General features: G+C 42.0%; 1 non-coding gene across 1 annotated transcript; it reads right to left on the reverse strand.

Moving 5' to 3' along the window:
- Positions 1-19316: 19316 nt before the first annotated feature.
- Trnae-cuc lies at positions 19317-19388 on the reverse strand. The gene has a single exon. It is a non-coding gene; the product is annotated as a tRNA-Glu (tRNA).
- Positions 19389-20381: the final 993 nt, after the last annotated feature.

A 20381-nucleotide genomic window follows, 5' to 3' on the forward strand; every position in this document is an offset into this window, starting at 1 on the left:
GTGCTGATGAAAACCATCAAAGCTGTTATTTCTAGGCACAGGAGGAAACCTTTTTTACTTTACGGATAATTTCGCTATTACTTCATGCGTTCCCAGGGCTATTTTTTTGCCTTCTCCGGTGTTCCTGTTTCGTTACGCGAGGAGCATTGCTTATCGGGACGCATGCGGACACCATGTGCTACCCGTGCTCCAAACCGCCGCGCATAAAAACGGGATTCTTCCGGGGCTCATACCTCAACTTCTGTTGGCGATAGGAAGGTACGGCCAACTATTTGGATAGTCCTTGGGCTATCGAGCATTTGTATACGCAAAAGAAGGATCATCTTTGTGCCACTATACTGCACTACAGGGTCAAAATATGAATATTACACACTTCGTTCTGCTTAAGCAGATGTAACCAACCGGTTCCTTCTCTGTGCATTTGATGTGGCCTACGGTGGGCTTTGAGAGCTTTATGGAAGCACCATTAGTTCGTGGGCAGTTACTTGGAAAACACCAAAAAACTTTTTTTTGCCTTCTTTTCGTACCAAAGCAGAGCCGCGGATTCTAAGAAGGCTACGCACAAGAGATGGCTGAAATGTTTACCATATGTTTCTAAAATCTCCATCTCGAACAACACTGAAAATTTCATGATATCAATATCTGTTTCCAAGGTACGGAGATTCAAATTATTCTTCTTTACGCAAGTAAAATCCGCTGTGAGGCGAAAACGTACTTTCTGAAGTGATGTAGCACAGGGAAATATGCTGTAGTGTCTCCACTATCATCAGAAGAGTTCTGGAACCGTTTGCAAAATGTTTGTGCACGTGAAAATTACTTGTGCGTTATTTAAATTTCACGGAAGTACACTATCAAAATTTTAGTGACCCATAAAATTCTTTTCATGTGAGTGATATGCCCTGCTATAGCAGAGAAAAGAAGAGAATCAAGGGGAAAATGCTCCTATTGGAGCAGGAAAATTGCGAGTATGTTCCTATTTACTTTGACTGAGAAGTTGATACCAGCTGCCTCATTCTACCTCCCTCGGCATCTTCAAAAATTTTGGCATGCAAACATATTCGCACTTTTTATGCTGAGAAAGGAGACACTGGCAGAGGGAAGGGACGAAAGCGTTATAAATACTGGAAGATACTAGATAGTGGTTGTGGTAAAGAAAGGGCGAAAGAAACAGTGGCAGTGTGAGAGAAAGAGAGGGATACAGTGGCAGTGGAACATAGTTGACAGTGACAGAACAGCGCTAGGAGAAGAGGGAAGGAGACAGTTCCTGTGGGAGAGGACTACAGAGAAGGAGAAAGTGGAAGAGGTGAGACTCAGCGATAAACGGAGACAGGGTGTTTGAGAATGAGATCGAGGAAGACAGAGATCGTAAGAGTGAGAGGAGACAGCAGCAGTGGGAAGGAATAAATGAGATAGCGGCAGAGAGAGAGAGAGAGAAAGAGGGAGACAGTGGCAGTTAAAGTAGACAGTAATAGTAGGCCAGAACGAAGGAAACTGTGACGGTGTGATAGGAGAGAGTGACAGAGAGACACAAAGAGAGAATGACACTGAGTTAGCGTCAATGAGTGAGTGAGCATGGGCAAGTGGGAGTGGATGGGTCTGAGCAACTTACAGGGGTGTGTATGTGGGGGGGGGGGGGGGGGGTTGTGAGAGTCAGAGATGAGCTGCATGTTAAAGAGAGCGCACGTATGTTCGCATGCCAAAATTTTTGGGAAAAATGTTTAAAGGTTCTGAGGAAGACAGAATGAGATAACTAGTACCCATCTTTACAGTCAAGAGCATATTCGCCTTTTTTGTGGTCCAATAGGAGCATTCGTTGCGCTCGGAATGTTAAAAAATAAGTGTCGCTTATATCGAAAGGTGGAAACACCCACCAAAACAAGTCGAGTAAATTTCAGTCAATTCTGTTCTCTCATTGCGCTGTAAATTTTGATTTTGTAATTTTTTTAACTGTTGTGTTAAAACTGCCTCGAACAACTAGTTAGAGAACCCACACGTAATGGATATATTTTAGACATTGGAGCTGCAGGCAGACGCATCGAGAAGGCTAGGAGCATATTTATGCTCAAAAAGCAGATAAGCATTTGTTAGCATCCTACTTAATGAATAGACATCATTAAGCTCCAATAAGACGGGCGTAAAGGCACTATGGCCATAGTTAAACTGATTATCAATTACCCTCAGGACTCGTCTGTGTCAAGTAGGTGGATTATGGATGAACATGGCCCACTGTGGATCAATAATAATAATAAAATTCGGAAAACGCTGAGGAAACAGAGATTGTAGCACTCTCGGCTCAAAAAAGGAATGTTGATAGTTGGTAGAAATACGTGCGTCCGTAAGAAGTTCACTGCGCGAAGCATACAACTTCCACTGTGATACCTTAGTGAAAGATATTGCCGAGAAAGCGAGAAAATTCTGGTCATACGTAAAACGACTAAGCGGATCCAAGGCTTCTATCCAGCATCTCGTCGTCCCGTCTGGCGTGGCAATAGAGGGCAGCAAAAGGAAAGCTGAGGTTTTATATTTCGCGTTTAAGAAATCATTCATGCAGGAGGACTGTACAAACACACCGTGGTTTGACTGTCGTACGGAAGACGTAGAAATAGACATCCGTGGCGAAGAGAAGAAAATCAAAGTGTTGAAAACAAATAAATCGCCAGGTCTAGATGGAATCACAATTAAGTTTTACAGGGAGTTCTTTGTTGCATTGGCTCCGTAAACAGCTTGGATTTATCCCGAATGTCTCGTCCAGTGCAAAGTTCCGTGCGACTGGGAAAAACGGCAGGTGAATCCCGCATACAGGGTGTTACAAAAAGGTACCGCCAAACTATCAGGAAACATTCCTCACACACAAAGAAAGAAAATATGTTATGTGGACATGAGTCCGGAAACGCTTACTTTCCGCCTTACAGCTCATTTTATTACTTCTCTTCAAATCACATTAATCATGGAATGGAAACATACAGCAACAGAACGTACCAGTGTGACTTCAAACACTTTGTTACAGGAAATGTTCAAAATGTCCTCCGTTAGCGAGGATACATGCGTCCACCCTCCGTCGCACGGAATCCCTGATGCGCTGATGCAGCCCTGGAGAATGGCGTATTGTATCATAGCCGTCCACAATACGAGCACGAAGAGTCTCTACATTTGGTACCGGCGTTGCGTAGACAAGAGCTTTCAAATGCCCCCATAAATGAGGGTTGAGGTCTGGAGAGCGTGGAGGCCATGGAATTTCTCCGCCTCTACCAATCCATAGCTAACACTTGGTTTAAGAATCATGAAAGAAGGTTGTATACATGGAAGACCCTGGAGATACTAAAAGGTATCAGATAGATTATATAATGGTAAGACAGAGATTTAGGAACCAGGTTTTAAATTGTAAGACATTTCCAGGGGCAGATGTGGACTCTGACCACAATCTATTGGTTATGACCTGTAGATTAAAACTGAAGAAACTGCAAAAAGGTGGGAATTTAAGGAGATGGGACCTGGATAAACTGACAGAACCAGAGGTTGTACAGAGTTTCAGGGAGAGCATAAGGGAACAATTGACAGGAATGGGGGAAAGAAATACAGTAGAAGAAGAATGGGTAGCTTTGACGGATGAAGTAGCGAAGGCAGCAGAGGATCAAGTAGGTAAAAAGACGAGGGCTAGTAGAAATCCTTGGGTAACAGAAGAAATATTGAATTTAATTGATGAAAGGAGAAAATATAAAAATGCAGTAAATGAAGCAGGCAAAAAGGAATACAAACGTCTCAAAAATGAGATCGACAGGAAGTGCAAAATGGCTAAGCAGGGATGGCTAGAGGACAAATGTAAGGATGTAGAGGCCTATCTCACTAGGGGTAAGATAGATACTGCCTACAGGAAAATTAAAGAGACCTTTGGAGATAAGAGAACGACTTGTATGAATACCAAAAGCTCAGATGGAAACCCAGTTCTAAGCAAAGAAGGGAAAGCAGAAAGGTGGAAGGAGTATATAGAGGATCTATACAAGGGCGATGTACTGGACGACAATATTATGGAAATGGAAGAGGATGTAGATGAAGATGAAATGGGAGATATGATACTGCGTGAAGAGTTTGACGGAACACTGAAAGACCTGAGTCGAAACAAGGCCCCCGGAGTAGACAACATTCCATTGGAACTACTGACGGCCTTGGGAGAGCCAGTCCTGACAAAACTCTACCATCTGGTGAGCAAGATGTATGAAACAGGCGAAATACCCTCAAACTTCAAGAAGAATATAATAATTCCAATCCCAAAGAAAGCAGGTGTTGACAGATGTGAAAATTACCGAACTATCAGTTTAATAAGTCACAGCTGCAAAATACTAACACGAATACTTCACAGACGAATGGAAAAACTAGTAGAAGCCAACCTCGGGGAAGATCAGTTTGGACCTTACGACTTATCTTAGAAGAAAGATTAAGGAAAGGCAAACCTACGTTTCTAGCATTTGTAGACTTAGAGAAAGCTTTTGCAATGTTGACTGGAATACTCTCTTTCAAATTCTAAAGGTGGCAGGGGTAAAATACAAGGAGCGAAAGGCTATTTACAATTTGAACAGAAACCAGATGGCAGTTATAAGAGTCGAGGGACATGAAAGGGAAGCAGTGGTTGGGAAGGGAGTAAGACAGGGTTGTAGCCTCTCCCCGATGTTGTTCAATCTGTATATTGAGCAAGCAGTAAAGGAAACAAAAGAAAAATTCGGAGTAGGTATTAAAATCCATGGAGAAGAAATAAAAACTTTGAGGTTCGCCGATGACATTGTAATTCTGTCAGAGACAGCAAAGGACTTGGAAGAGCAGTTGAATGGAATGGACAGTGTCTTGAAAGGAGGATATAAGATGAACATCAACAAAAGCAAAACAAGGATAATGGAATGTAGTCTAATTAAGTTTTGCTATTTGGGGAGCAAAATGACTGATGATGGTCGAAGTAGAGAGGATATAAAATGTAGACTGGCAATGGCAAGGAAAGCGTTTCTGAAGAAGAGAAATTTGTTAACATCGAGCATAGATTTAAGTGTTAGGAAGTCGTTTCTGAAAGTATTTGTATGGAGTGTAGCCAAGTATGGAAGTGAAACATGGACGATAAATAGTGTAGACAAGAAGAGAATAGAAGCTTTGGAAATGTGGTGCTTCAGAAGAATGCTGAAGATTAGATGGGTAGATCAAGTAACTAATGAGGAGGTATTGAACAGAATTGGGGAGAAGAGCAGCTTGTGGCAGAACTTGACTAGAAGAAGAGATCGGTTGGTAGGACATGTTCTGAGGCATCAAGGGATCACCAATTTAGTATTGAAGGGCAGCGTGGAGGGTAAAAATCGTAGAGGAAGACCAAGAGATGAATACACTAAGCAGATTCAGAAGGATGTAGGTTGCGGTAGGTACTGGGGGGATGAAAAAGCTTGCACAGGATAGAGTAGCATGGAGAGCTGCATCAAACCAGTCTCAGGACTGAAGACCACAACAACAACAACTACCAATCAATCGGTCACCGAATCTGTTGTTGAGAACCGTACGAACACTTCGACTGAAATGTGCAGGAGCTCCATCGTGCATGAACCACATGTTGTGTCGTACTTGTAAAGGCACATGTTCTAGCAGCACAGGTAGAGTATCCCGTATGAAATCATGATAACGTGCTCGATTGAGCGTAGGTGGAACGAAACTAAAATGAGCTCTAACATGGAAATTAAGCGTTTCCGGACACATGTCCACATAACATCTTTTCTTTATTTTTGTGTGAGGAATGTTTCCTGGATGTCTGGCCGTACCTTTTTGTAACACCCTGTATAGGAACGATAAAAGAAAGGATGCGCAAAATTATACCCAAGCACCTTTATCATCCGTTTTATGTAGAATTATTGGACGCATTCAGAGGTGAATGTAATAAATTTTCTTGAGAGAGAAATTTTCTGTCCACAAATAAGCACGGATTTAGAGAGCATCGCTCGTGCGAAACTCAGATTGCCCTTCTCTTACTTGACATCCTTCAGTCCATGGATGGAAGGCAATACCCAGGCCCCACATTCGTGTATTGCCGGAAAGCGTTTGATATGGTACCCCACTGTAGACAGTCGTCGATGGTAAGAGCAAACGGTTTAGGTTGCCAGATGTGTGAGCGGCTCAAGTAACACAGCCCAGTACGTTGTCCTCCGCGGCGGATGTTGATCAGAGACAAGGCATCGCCAAGAGCGCCCCAGGACACTGTGTCAGGAGCGCTCTTATTGTCTATACACATCAGTGATCTGACGAAGAGGGTGAGCAGCAATTTACGGCGGTTTGTTGATGACGTTTTGGTGTACCGATAGGTGTAGTCTTTGAGTGACTGTAGGGGTGTAGAAGATGACGTAGACAGAATTTGTAGCTGCTGTGACCGACGGCAGCTTGCTGTGACTTTAAGTTAATGTGGATGAGTAAGAAAACAAACTCGTAATGTTCGGATACAGCATCAGTAGCGTGCTGCTTGAGATAGTCTCGTCGTTTAAACATCTGGGCGTGACGTTGCAAAGTGATATGAAGTGGAATCGGCACGTCAGGTTGGTGGTAGTGAAGGCGAATGCTCCACTTTGTTTTATTGGGAGAATTTTGGGAAACTGTAGGTCCGTAAAGGAGACGGCGTATACAAGGCTAATGTGACCCATTCTTTAGTACTGTTCGGGTGTTTGGGATCCCTAGTAGGTCAGATGACATCGAAGCGATTCAGTGGCGTGCTGCTAGAATTGTTACCAGTAGGTTCTCTATCAGCGTGCAAATATTATGGAGACGCTTCCGGAACTCAAATGGGAATCTCCGGAGCGAAGGAGACGAAGATTATTGAGAAAATTTAGAGATACGGCATTTGAGGCTGTCTGTGGAAAGATTCTACTGCCGCCAACAGACATTTCGATTAAAGACCACACACCGCTGTACAACATACGGTGGCTTACGGAGTATGTATGTAGATGCAGAAGACGTGGACTGGCGGACGGCTCGGTGATATCACACGAGGAAATGGAGAGACTAAGAGGAAAGAGAGAGGAGCGTGGAGAACGAGAATGTCCGACAATCGATCTAAAGATTGTCAAGTAAGTGATACAGGTGTGGTTAGCCAAAGGAACCGGATGGCAAATACTAGTGCACTCTTTTGTTCAGGTCTCAATGCCAGATACCTGTGTGCTTGATTAGATGTCAGTCTTGGGCGTACAACACGTTTTGCTTCTATTTAAACTTGGCCTCTTCACCCGCTCGTATACTGCAAGGAGCAGTGCGCTAGCTTGCGAAAGAGTAGGCAAAGCAGTCGGCGTCCGGGCCACACTTTCGAGCTTCAACGTCGAGCGTGCCGAGTTCAACGCGCAGCTGAACGATCGCAACGATGCGACTTCTACATACGGCACGTGTGCCCCAACATGGTATGCGTGATCGCAGCGCGCTCCAGCGGCAGTTATCGACAATATCAGGCTCGCAGATCACACAGTCCAGTGTTTGCGAGTTGGACGAGCGTGAAATTCTTACTTCAGCTCTATTAAAATGCACATTTTTCTCCCTTGCGCTTATGCTACTCACGTTGTTCTGTCTCTAGAATCCATAAATAAAAACATCAATACCCATGAACATTTTATAAGGCAACAAGGAATGTACTATGTCAGGTCAAGAAGAATATTGGGTTTGTACACTGAAGAGCCAAAGAAACTGGCACACCTGCCTAATATCGTGTAGGGCTCTAGCGTGCACGCTGAAGTGCCGGAAGACAACGTGGCATGGACTCTACTAATGTCTTAAGCAGTGCTGGTGCAAACTGACACCATGAATCCTGCAGGGCTGTCCATAAATCCGCAAGAGTACGACGGGGTGGCGATCTCTTCTGAACAGCACGTTGCAAGGTATCCCGGATATGATCAATAATGTTCATGCTTGGGGTGGCCAACGGAAGTGTAAGAGGGCTGGAGTCACTCTGTAGCAATTCAGGACGCGTGGGGTGTCGCATTGTCGTGCTGGAATTGCCCAAATCCGTCGGAATGCAGAATGGACGTCAATGGATGCAGGTGATCAGAAGAGATGCTGACGTACGTGTCACCTGTCAAGAGTCGTATCTAGACGTATAAGGACTCCATATCACTCCAGCTGCACACGCCCCACACCATTACAGAGCCTCCATCAGTTTGAACAGTCCCCTGCTGAGATGCAGGGTCCACGGATTCATAAGGTTGTCTCCATACCCGTACACGTCCATCCGCTCGATACAACCTGAAACGAGACTCGTCCGACCAGGCAACATGTTTACAGTAATCAACAGTCCAATGTCTGTGTTTACGGGTGCAGGCGAGACGTAAAGTTTTGTGTTGAGCAGTCATCAAAGGTGCACGACTGGCACTTCAGCTCCGAAAGCCCATATCGATGATGTTTCGTTGAATGTTTCACACGTTGACACTAGTTGATGGCCCAGCATTGAACTGCAGCCATTTGCCGATGGGTTGCACTTCTGTCACGTTGACAACTATCTTCAGTCGTGGTTGGTCCCGTCCTTGCAGGATCTTTTTCCGGCCGCAGCAATGTCGGAGATTTGATGTTTTACCGGATTTCTGATATTCATGGGTCGCTCGTGAAATGATCATGCGGTGGTCTAGCGGTTCTAGGCGCTCAGTCCGGAGCCGCGCGACTGCTACGGTCGCAGGTTCGAATCCTGCCTCGGGCATGGATGTGTGTGATGTCCTTAGGTTAGTTAGGTTTAAGTAGTTCTAAGTTCTAGGGGACTGATGACCATAGATGTTAAGCCCATAGTGCTCAGAGCCATTTGAACCATTTTTTTGAAATGGTCGTACGGGAAAATCCCCACTTCATCGCTACCTCGGAGATGCTGTGTCCCATCGCTCGTACGCCAATTAAATGGTGATCTGCGAAGATATGCAAATATTTTAATCTGTTATTCTACAAGTAAAACTAAACAAAAAAGTTCATATAAATATAGGTCCGCAAATGTTTAGTAACGGAATTACGGCTAATAATAGCTTTTGCCTGAAATTTAGCAACTTCACTAATATAAAGCCATCGCAAAAGTGTATGAGGTTAAACTAAAGCACGATTTCCATTTAATTTGTTCTTACTGGTCTTCTGAATCTAATAAAACATGTCGCAGAAGTGTTTCTGCAGTAGTTTTCCAGACCCTCCAGAGAAGCAAAGATTATTACACAGCTAAATTTATTTACTTTCCATTCTTCTTCTTCATGTGCCGTCTCCTCTAAGAAGGTTGGCTGTCATCATGGCAATTTCTGATCTTGATTTGGCTGATCTAAGGAGTTCTGACGTTGAACAGTTGTACCAATTTTTTAAATTGTCAATCCAGGATGTCCGTCTTCTACCCCTCGTTCTCTTCCCACAAATTTTCCCTTCTAGTATTATTTGTAATATTTTGTAATTTACTCCCCTAATAACATGGCCTAAATATTGTAGCTTCCTTACTTTAATAGTTTTAATTAATTCTTTTTCCTTTCCCATTCTTCTTAGGACATCTTGATTAGTAATCCTCGACACCCAACTAATTCTAAGTATTCTTCTATATGCCCACATTTCAAAAGCTTCTAAACTGTTCATGTCCTTCTTTTTCAATGTCCACGCTTCCATTCCGTATAATAATTTTGAGAATACATAGCATCTTAGCAACCTCATTTTTGTGTTTAAACAAATGTCTCTCGAACAGAATGCACTTTTCATCTTATTAAAGATACTTCTGGCCTGTCCTATTCTCGATTTAATTTCTTCTGAGCTTTCAATCTCCTCATTTACAATTGTTCCGAGATATTTAAATTTACGTACTTGATCGACTCTTTCCCTATTGATTGTAAGATTTTCTTGTTGGTGTGTTTTAGATATCACCATGAACTTAGTCTTGCTTACGTTAAGAGTCAAGCCAAATTCTTCACTTTTTTCTGTGACTTTGTCAAGAAGTAATTGTAGATCTTTGAGGTTTCCAGCTAGTAGTGCAGTGTCATCAGCAAACCTAACATTGTTAATGTTTAGCCCATTCACTTTAATGCCAGCTATTTCATCTGACAGAGCTGCCTGGATTATGTCTTCTGAATACATATTAAACAATAAGGGTGAGAGAACGCAACCTTGTCTCACACCCCTCTTTATTTCTATATCATTCGATAACTCATTTTCTACCTTCACAGTTGCGGTTTGATTGTAGTAGAGGTTATATATAATGCGGATGTCTTTCTTATCAAGTGTTTTCTTTTCTAACAATTCTATGAGATGATCATGACGAACTTTGTCAAATGTTTTATTATAATCCAGGAAGCACACATATAGTGGCTGGTTAACCTCCATACATCGTTGCGCTAATATGTTAAAAGCAAACAATGCTTCTCTTGTACCGAGGGAACTTCTAAAACCGAATTGTGTTTCACTTATACCTTCTTCTACTTTTTTGTATATTCGTTGGTGTATAACTTTTAGAAATATCTTTAAGGTGTGACTCATTAAGCTTATTGTACGGTGATCATTACAAGTTTTGGCATTAGCCTTTTTGGGTAATGTAACAAAGGTAGATGTCAACCAATCCCTAGGAATAATTCCCGAATTATAAATATCATTAAACAATTGTACAAATATATCTATATGGTCTATTCCTATGAGTTTCAGGATGTCATTTGGTATCTTATCCGGTCCAGGGGCTTTTCCTGTCTTTGATTTGTTGATAACATGTAATATTTCTTCTTTCGATATGCTTGGTCCTCGTTCTCCGATCATGTTATCATAAAATTTTTGATCTTTTCTTGTATCTTCAAGTAGTTCTTTGACGTATTCTGTCCACCTGTCCAGTTTACCTTTAACATCAGGAATTATTTTGTCATTTTTATCTAACAATAAACTTGTACTTTTCTTTTTATTAAGTCCAGCTAAATCTTTAACTTTTTTGTGTAAGTTGAAACTATCATGTTTTGTTTCATAACTCTCAATTTCAGAGCATTGTTCCTTGTACCATTCTTCTTTTGCTCGCCGTGTTTCTTTTCGTATTTCTGCATGTAATCTTTTATACTCACTTTCATCTCTATTTTTAAGTATTCTTCTTTGTTCCATCAATTGTAATATCTTCTCTGTCATCCACTTCTTTTTCATGTTGTCGTGTTTGGTCGCCATTGTGTTTTTACATGCATTATTTAATGTATCTTTTATAAGTTCCCATTTGCCATCAATGTCTTCTGTTTGATTATTCTTTATCCTAACTAATTCCTTATTAATCTCTTCAGAAGTCTTTTGTTTAGTCAAGGGGTCTCTTAGAATAGTTGTATTTATATAGTCCTTCTTTTGTTTCTTTTGTATGGCTTTCAGTTTCACATGGAACTTTGCTACTAAAAGGTTATGATCAGAAAATATATCAGCTCCTGGATATGTTTTCACACCATGAATAAAATTTTTGTACCTCTTGTTTATAAGTATGAAATCAATTTGATTTCTGCAAACTTCTTCATTACACTCTTGGTGATTTCCAAGTATAAAGTCTTCGTTTAGGGAGTTTAAAAAATGTGTTTGTAATAGACAGATTGTTTTCCTGGCAAAATTGTGACAGCAAATCTCCTCTTTCATTTCTTGTTCCTAAACCAAAAGGTCCAATAAGACCACCTTCACTTCCTTCACCTATTTTGGCATTAAAATCTCCCATGATGATAATAATGTCTCTGCTTTTTGAGGTTCCTATTGCTTGTGTTAATTCTTCATAAAATTTTCCTATTTCTTCTTGGTCTTTGTCAGCTGTTGGAGCATAGATTTGGATTAAATTAATATTTGTTTGTTTCGTTTGTAAATGTAGACTGATTACTCTATCTGAGATTGGTAAAATGCTTTTGACAGATTTCCTAGCATACTCATCTAAAATTATTCCTACCCCATTCCTGTGCTGGCTATCAGAATTTCCCGAGTAATATACTTTCATGTTGTCAATGGTCATTTCTCCTGAGTCAGGCCATCTTGTTTCACTTACACCCAAAATGTTAATTTTTAGGCGTTTCATTTCTTGTATAACATTATTTACTTTGCCTGGTTGGTATAATGATCTTACATTCCAAGTTGCTATTGTTGCATTATTTTTGTATTTACTTGTGGCATTGTTCAAGGCTCTCCCCCCCGGAGATCCGAGTGGGGGAGTTGAAACTCCGGATAATTTGACATTGAACCCTGCTATGATGAGTTTTCCTGGGGATATCCATTGGATCTTTAATGCTGTGGTTTCCCGTTGCCTTCAGCATCCTATGCCGTTGACCACCCTTGGTGATTCTTCCGTCTTTAGGAGTGATTTCTCACTCCAAGGACAAGAGGGTGCCCTTGCTCTACCAGCTCATCCGCCCTCTAGAAGGTCGTTGGCTTAGTAGAGGGTTCTCCTTATCCCGGGAGAAACTCGGTCGCCAGAGCCTCGTTAGCGTAGCAGGGGATACCACGTGCCGGAGAGGTTGACATTTGTGTGGGAGAGGCTATTGGTGACGCATCCCACACCTTACCCCCACATTAAGAACGTAGTAATACAGGGTTATTACAAATGATTGAAGCGATTTCACAGCTCTACAATAACTTTATTATTTGAGATATTTTCACAATGCTTTGCACACACATACAAAAACTCAAAAAGTTTTTTTAGGCATTCACAAATGTTCGATATGTGCCCTTTTAGTGATTTGGCAGACATCAAGCCGATAATCAAATTCCTCCCACACTCGGCGCAGCATGTCCCCATCAATGAGTTCGAAAGCATCGTTGATGCGAGCTCGTAGTTCTGGCACGTTTCTTGGTAGAGGAGGTTTAAACACTGAATCTTTCACATAACCCCACAGAAAGAAATCGCATGGGGTTAAGTCGGGAGAGCGTGGAGGCCATGACATGAATTGCCGATCATGATCTCCACCACGACCGATCCATCGGTTTTCCAATCTCCTGTTTAAGAAATGCCGAACATCATGATGGAAGTGCGGTGGAGCACCATCCTGTTGAAAGATGAAGTCGGCGCTGTCGGTCTCCAGTTGTGGCATGAGCCAATTTTCCAGCATGTCCAGATACACGTGTCCTGTAACGTTTTTTTCGCAGAAGAAAAAGAGTCCGTAAACTTTAAACCGTGAGATTGCACAAAACACGTTAACTTTTGGTGAATTGCGAATTTGCTGCACAAATGCGTGAGGATTCTCTACCACCCAGATTCGCACATTGTGACTGTTCACTTCACCATTAAGAAAAAATGTTGCTTCATCACTGAAAACAAGTTTCGCACTGAATGCATCCTCTTTCATAGGCTGTTGCAACCGCGCCGAAAATTCAAAGCGTTTGACTTTGTCATCGGGTGTCAGGGCTTGTAGCAATTGTAAACGGTAAGGCTTCTGCTTTAGCATTTTCCGTAAGATTTTCCAAACCGTCGGCTGTGGTACGTTTAGCTGGCTGCTTGATTTTTTTATTCGTCGACTTCCGCGAGCTACGCGTGAAACTTGCCCGCACGCGTTCAACTGTTTCTTCGCTCACTGCAGGCCGACCCGTTGATTTCCCCTTACAGAGGCATCCAGAAGCTTTAAACTGCGAATAACATCGCCGAATGGAGTTAGCAGTTGGTGGATCTTTGTTGAACTTCGTCCTGAAGTGTCGTTGCACTGTTATGACTGACTGATGTGAGTGCATTTCAAGCACGACATACGCTTTCTCGGCTCCTGAGCCATTTTGTCTCACTGCGCTCTCGAGCGCTCTGGCGGCAGAAACCTGAAGTGCGGCTTCAGCCGAACAAAACTTTATGAGTTTTTCTACGTATCTGTAGTGTGTCGTGACCGTATGTCAATGAATGGAGCTACAGTGAATTTATGAAATCGCTTCAATCATTTGTAATAGTCCTGTATTTATGTCACTGTTGGCTACCTTCAGTGAGTTGTTTCAGTCGTTTCCTAACCTCGAAACGCGTTAGTTTTCTGTATTGTTCAGTGAAAGAACATAATAGCAACAGTGTATTAAGCTTTGTTTTTTTCGGTTTAACATGAATTCACGTGTACTATAGTATTAATAATAGCAGATTATCTGACACAGTCATACAGTTTGTGTTAACGTTATTAATATCATCTTTCCAAAATTAAATTCTCTACAACTTCTGTTGAAAACTTCGTGCAATGGTCGCTACTTTAAAAAACAAATTGGTCAAGTGGTTAATAAATTAAAAATTTTACGAAATTACGCCATTGGTTCTGTGGATGTTCTGGAAAACTGCTGCAGATACAGGTGTGGGGCACGTTTTATTAGATTCACCACACCAATAACAACAAAATAAATGGAAATCATGCTTTACTTTAACCTCATACACTTTTGCGATTGCTTCATATTAGGGAAGTTTCTAATTTCAGGCAAAATCTTTTATTAGCCGTAACTTCGCAACTAAACATTTGCGGACCTATGTTCATGCGAACTTTTTTCCTTAGTTTTACTTGTAGAATAACATATTAAAATATTTGCATATCTTCGCAAATCACCCTGTACGACACCACGTTCAAACTCACTTAAATTTTGATAACCTGCCGTTGCAGCTGCAGTAACTGATCTGACAACCGCGCCACAATAAGTCTTCATCATCATCATCAGTTATCTGCTATATTAGCAGGTCCTTTGCCTCTCCATTTTCTGAGATCCATTGCTTCCTTCTTAAGGCTGCCGTATGTTGTAAGTCTTCATATAACATAAAAATTATTTCAGCATCGTCACTTCCTAGTAAAATCATAACGTCAATCTTGCTTGATCACTGTTCCAATTCAGCAGCAGAATCTTTGTGTGTTAAATACAAAACTTAAAACAAGAAAGTGCAGAAATATTAACTGCAAGTAGTGCAAGCAGATTAAGACAATCGAACAAACTCACTCAGGAAGACTGCACTCATATTTACAGAACATCGATTATTTGGCAATATACTTCAATTTAATAAGGAAGTATGAGAATCCTATTTGAAAACGAGACGGTTAGTAAACATTATTTGAAACGAATAAGAAGCGAGCCAGCCACCCAGCATCCGACAGCGTACTATTCCACAACACAATCACTATGCTACCCCGAACACAAACGATCTGGGACCATACTTCGCATCCTACCATCTCCGAAAGCAGATATGTTATTGACTGGTTTTGAATTATAAGGAACTGTACCAAGAACAATACGTATTTGATGACGATGATGGTTTGGTTTGTCGGGCGCTCAACTGCGCGGCCATCGGCACCCGTAAAAAGTCCCAATTTTCACACAGTCCAAATTTTTTCACACTCCAATCGAGTCACTGTCACGAATGATGATGATGATGATGATGATGATGATGTTTGGTTTGTGGAGCGCTCAAGTGCGCGGTTATCAGTGCCCGTACAGATTGCCAACCTTTGCTCAGTCCAATATCGCCACTTTCAGGAATGACGATGAAATGATGAGGACAACTCAAACACGCAGTCATCTCGAGGCCGTGGTGAAGAGAGACGTGTGACGTAAATGTACTCCTTCAGTCTCATTGGCCTACATTCAAACGCTCGTCCAGAATATCTGAAATGCTGGACATTGCTCCGCCACGTTTGGAAAGACTCCCCAACGTGCTATTTGCACGATAAGACGTGAGAGCATCGGCGCGCTAAGCGCTGAACGTTCCAACGCGCGGTCCGTGTTTGGCACACCAGGATCGAAACTGCGCGCCGGATTATCGATCATGGCTGGAGCACCTGCCGCAGGCTAAGACTGGGAAAAAACAAGCGGCTAAAACCGATGCCGATATTTTAGTTCTAAATAACCGGTATATTTCGGTTATAAGAGGTGTTTTTTTTTTATTTTTTACTAGTCACCGAGTAAAAAACCAAAATATCAATTAGCCATAGCAGCAGTGCTAAAATTTTTCGGTTTTAAATAAATGATTAAAAAAGGAGTAATTTTTATTACTAAAATCTGCAGTGGTTTGAAGTACTGCGTTATCTTTGAATATGGGGAAAACGATCAGTGCTGTTTTAGTCAGCAAGACTTGCCCGCACATGGTCTATACAGTGGCTCCTCTCTGCCTTCTCTGGACATACACAGCATTGCAGAATGGCACCAAGTCTAGTCTGAAAATATTTTTGCGGTGTGAGGCAGCAATGAAGTACAATGCTTCATTTGCTTCGAAGTATTCAAGATTTGTCTACCATTCACATGAAACAATAAAAGAGGAAGGAAATTATACTACCAGTAACATATTACAAAATTAACAAAAATTAACCCATAGTATACAGCAGAAATATAGAGTAGCTGACCTGCTGTTTGTGTCAAAGTAATATGCCTATCTGCTTATAGTTCTTCAAAACGAACAAATAAAAGTGAAAAACAGAGTTCTTCAACCTCAGTTTTCACCCTTTACCACTGACTATTCGTAATGCCCACATAGTGGTGAGATCCCCGATGACAGCATGGTTTCTGAGCACAGTTTCAAAATGTTGGAATCAACAGGAGAATACTGGCGATTTTTTGTTTTTAGTAATATTGAACCACTTACCACTTTTCGAGAAAGGGTGGACGGACAAAGCTTTTTAATTTTCCCTGTTTAACTAAATAATTTGATTCTACAGACTTCGAGAGTCGAAATTTTTCAATGTTCGTTCGATTTCTACGTTTACCACAAGAGGGAATAGGAATAAAAAAACCGAAAATCTGTTATTTCAGAAACCAGTTAATTTGGGCGGTTTTACCAATCAGGTTATACTGGCGTGAAAAAAAGGATGTAATCCGAAACCGGTTATTTCAGCGATAACCGCCATTCGTACCGAGACTGGGATTGGTTTTTAGGCAGTTTCCCACGTTCGTTTAGGCAAATACTGCGCTGGTCCCCAAATTCCTCCCCAGAGTATACGATACACAAACAGGTAAAAATGCGGTCACACATAGAACAGAGTGTACAGGATTGACAGAGAGGAGTCGCAAAGCACTTTCCTCCCATAGATTACCTTGACGGCCGAGGGCACCTGGCCGCCAAGTCATACCGTACAAATTTGTCACATCTCGAGCACAACGGAGCCCGTACTACAAGGCATTGAAGCTAAGCAGAAGGAGAAAAAGAAACAATTTAAGTTGGGACTCTATCTCTTGTTACGACTTTGGTACGATCATGTCCTGCTCGCCATTCATCTTAATTGACGCAACAAGTGTCTGCTTCCTCGAGCCGGAATCTCTTCCCTGTGCTCCACTTGTTTCGGAGAACTGCTGGATTGGCTAGGGGCTACACGCAATGTCGCAACATTAGTGGACATTGAGTTTTACCCTCATGCGGTAGGAGTATGTGAGGACTGAGAATTCAGATGCGCAGGAAAGAATTTTCGTCGTCAATGTACATTACCTACAGGTTTACGTGATTTTGGTACAACCTGCCCGAAAGCGCTCTGATATTTTCAGTGCCATTACATCGCTAGGACAGGCACATCCCGTGGCAAAGTATCGCGGATTTTGAACACACATCTTATAGTCTTCTTAGAAATTGGAATGATCGTGGACTAAAACATTGAAGAGCTGGGTTGTTTGGGGAAGAAGACCAGACAGCGAGTCATCGGTCTCTTCGGATTAGGGAAGGATGGGAAAGGAAGTCGGCCGTGCCCTTTGAAAGGAACCATCCCCACATTTGCCTGGAGCGATTTAGGGAAATCACGAAAAACCTAAATCAGGATGGCCGGACGCGGGATTGAACCGTCGTCCTCTCAAATGTGAAACATCGAAGAGATAAGTGCAATGGTGTTCCGCTGGTTTGCGACAGGTGACACAACTTGGACTCCGCTGATCTTTTGGTGATGTAGAAGCACGGACGTAGCCAAAAGGAGGGGGGGGGGGGGGGGAGGCGTCCTGAGGGTCCGGACGCCCCTCCTCCCACTCACCTAAATCAAATTATACACTACCTAATTGCCGTTGTAAGTAGGCTGTTTAGGTTTTTTTATTGGTAACGCCACCTCTGTATGAAAATCACTGGCTGTGCTGTGGGCAGTCTGTGTCTGCTTTGCATTGTTGTAATACTCGCCATTGTAGTGTTAGGCAGCGGCAGCTGGCTGTGAACAGCGCGTAGCGTTGCGCAGTTGGAGGTGAGCCGCCAGCAGTGGTGGATGTGGGGGGAGAGATGGCGGAGTTTTGAAATTTGTCATGAACTGCTATATTTATATATGATGATATCAAGGTAAATACATTGTTTGTTCTCTATTAATATCTTTCATTTGCTAACTATCCCTATCAGTAGTTAGTGCCTTCCATAGTTTGAATCTTTTATTTAGCTGGCAGTAGTGGCGCTCGCTGTATTGCAGTAGCTTGAGCAGCGAAGATTTTTGTGAGGTAAGTGATTTGTGAAAGGTATAGTTTAATGTTAGTCAGGGCCATTCTTTTGTAGGGAATTTTGAAAGTCAGATTGCGTTGCGCTAACAAAATATTGTGTGTCAGTTTAAGCAGTCATGTAGAATTGTTCAAAGGGGACGTTTCACCGTGTAATATTAAAAGTTTGGAACTAGCATAACATGTGAACATTGTTGTACCAAGGAGACGTGACTGTAACGATTGACCTCGGCGTCATAAGCGCAGTCGCTTAGCTTATCCCATACATATTCCTGCCCTATGAATTCTACATAAGCATCATTCTACTTGAGTGAAATCTGTACACAGATAATGTCTTCCATAGGTATTTTGACTGTCTCAATTAACTAGCAGTGAATCTCGTAGGGAGTTGGCTCAACGTGCCTACGACATTTCAAACCATTTACAACGACGTTTCAAACCATTTATAATACAGAATACAAATTACTGATGCGGGCTATAAACTATGATCGATACTCACAAAGTTGCACTCTCCCGACTGCTTGCCCCAAGTCCCATGCAAGTGCGGCAGCCAGATGACAAACTGTGAAACAAAACAACTGCATTAAATTGCATATAAATTTGGAAATTCACAGCATGTGGTAGCAAGGCGTATTTCCAAATTTTGCCTGTCTTCAAACTCAAATTTATATTTGTACGAGTAGCAAAGATCATTTTTCCTGTTTTATAGAAGATATCAATAAAAACCCAATGATGATACTGAAATTGCAGCGAAACATATATCAGGGGAGTAAAAAGAAAAACTGTGTTTTACTCAACGCGGAGGCTCTCAAAAAAAAAAAAAAGACAGAAATAAGAAACTACCAGGAGAAAGTTATTTGAAAGGAGGCGACCTCCGCGTAATATACAAGATGGCGCGTACGGAACTCTGGAGATGGAATTAATTTGCTGAATCGACGACATATTTGCAAAAATTGAACATTTCCTTGCTTTATTTCATCAGTTCTCTGACAAACTGAGGTGAAAAAAGTTTCCGGTACCGGGAATCGAACCCGGGCCTGCTGGGTGAGAGCCAGCTATCCTAACCACTAGACCATACCGGACGTTAAGGAATACGTTTGCATATCTGTATTAGTAGCTAAAGCAATACAGCTTAGTCTGTATCAGAAAATATTGTTTCATTGATCTTAATGATTTTTTATTCCTATTAGTAGTCATGTTTCCATGTGCACTACGGAAACTCATACCCAGCTCACTCCTACTTGACCCCGATAATGAAAGATCTGCGGGGACATCATTACGCTTCTGTTGAAGACGTTGAGAGAACTGTGAGACTGTGGTTGCGGAGACAGTGTCGACTTCTTCCGTGACGGCTTCTGAAAACTTGTTCATCGTTGGCAGAAATGTGTCCAATTGGCTGGTGATTATGTGGAAAAGTGAATATTGGTAATTAAAGATCACATTGTAAAGATTATTTCTGCGTTTGATTCATTAAAATATTGCTATCCAAACCCAGTTAACGAAGGTGGAGGCATTACTATTCATTCAACCCTGGCTTATTGAGATTCCCATTCATTTTTAAAGGTTTGTAACGATACGTCGCTAGCTGCCTCTTTTCGTGCAAGTCGTCACTGGACCTGTGAACGTCGTTCGTACCACGAACAAGTAACGAAGCGAGAACAGCACTGACACCACGGTACTGCCGAACTGAAGCGAGTTGTGCCGACCGACAAAATGCCACACCGCCTTGCTAAATGAAACGTCAGCACTACACCGCGTATATCCGGGAAGGATCGAGCACAGCTGAGAGAGGCCGGGCTTCGCCGCCCGCACATCCGGCTCGCGTGCGGTTTGGAACATAGTAGCCATCTTAACTCCGCTGACCATCCAAAGACGTTGTCACAGTATAGAGTAACACTCCTTTTACAACATCTTTGCATTGTTTTTCCACATAAGACAATAACATACACACTTTACAAAAAAGTTCTATTAAGACTGAGCTGACGAGGCTTTTTGCTGCTTGTATTTATAACCTCGTCAAAGAACTACTAAGCAGAGATGTGGTTTATAAGTCAGGCATCCATTTGTTATCGTAA

This window comes from Schistocerca americana, chromosome 9, assembly GCF_021461395.2.
Source record: "Schistocerca americana isolate TAMUIC-IGC-003095 chromosome 9, iqSchAmer2.1, whole genome shotgun sequence".
NCBI classification, from domain to species: Eukaryota; Metazoa; Arthropoda; class Insecta; order Orthoptera; family Acrididae; genus Schistocerca; species Schistocerca americana.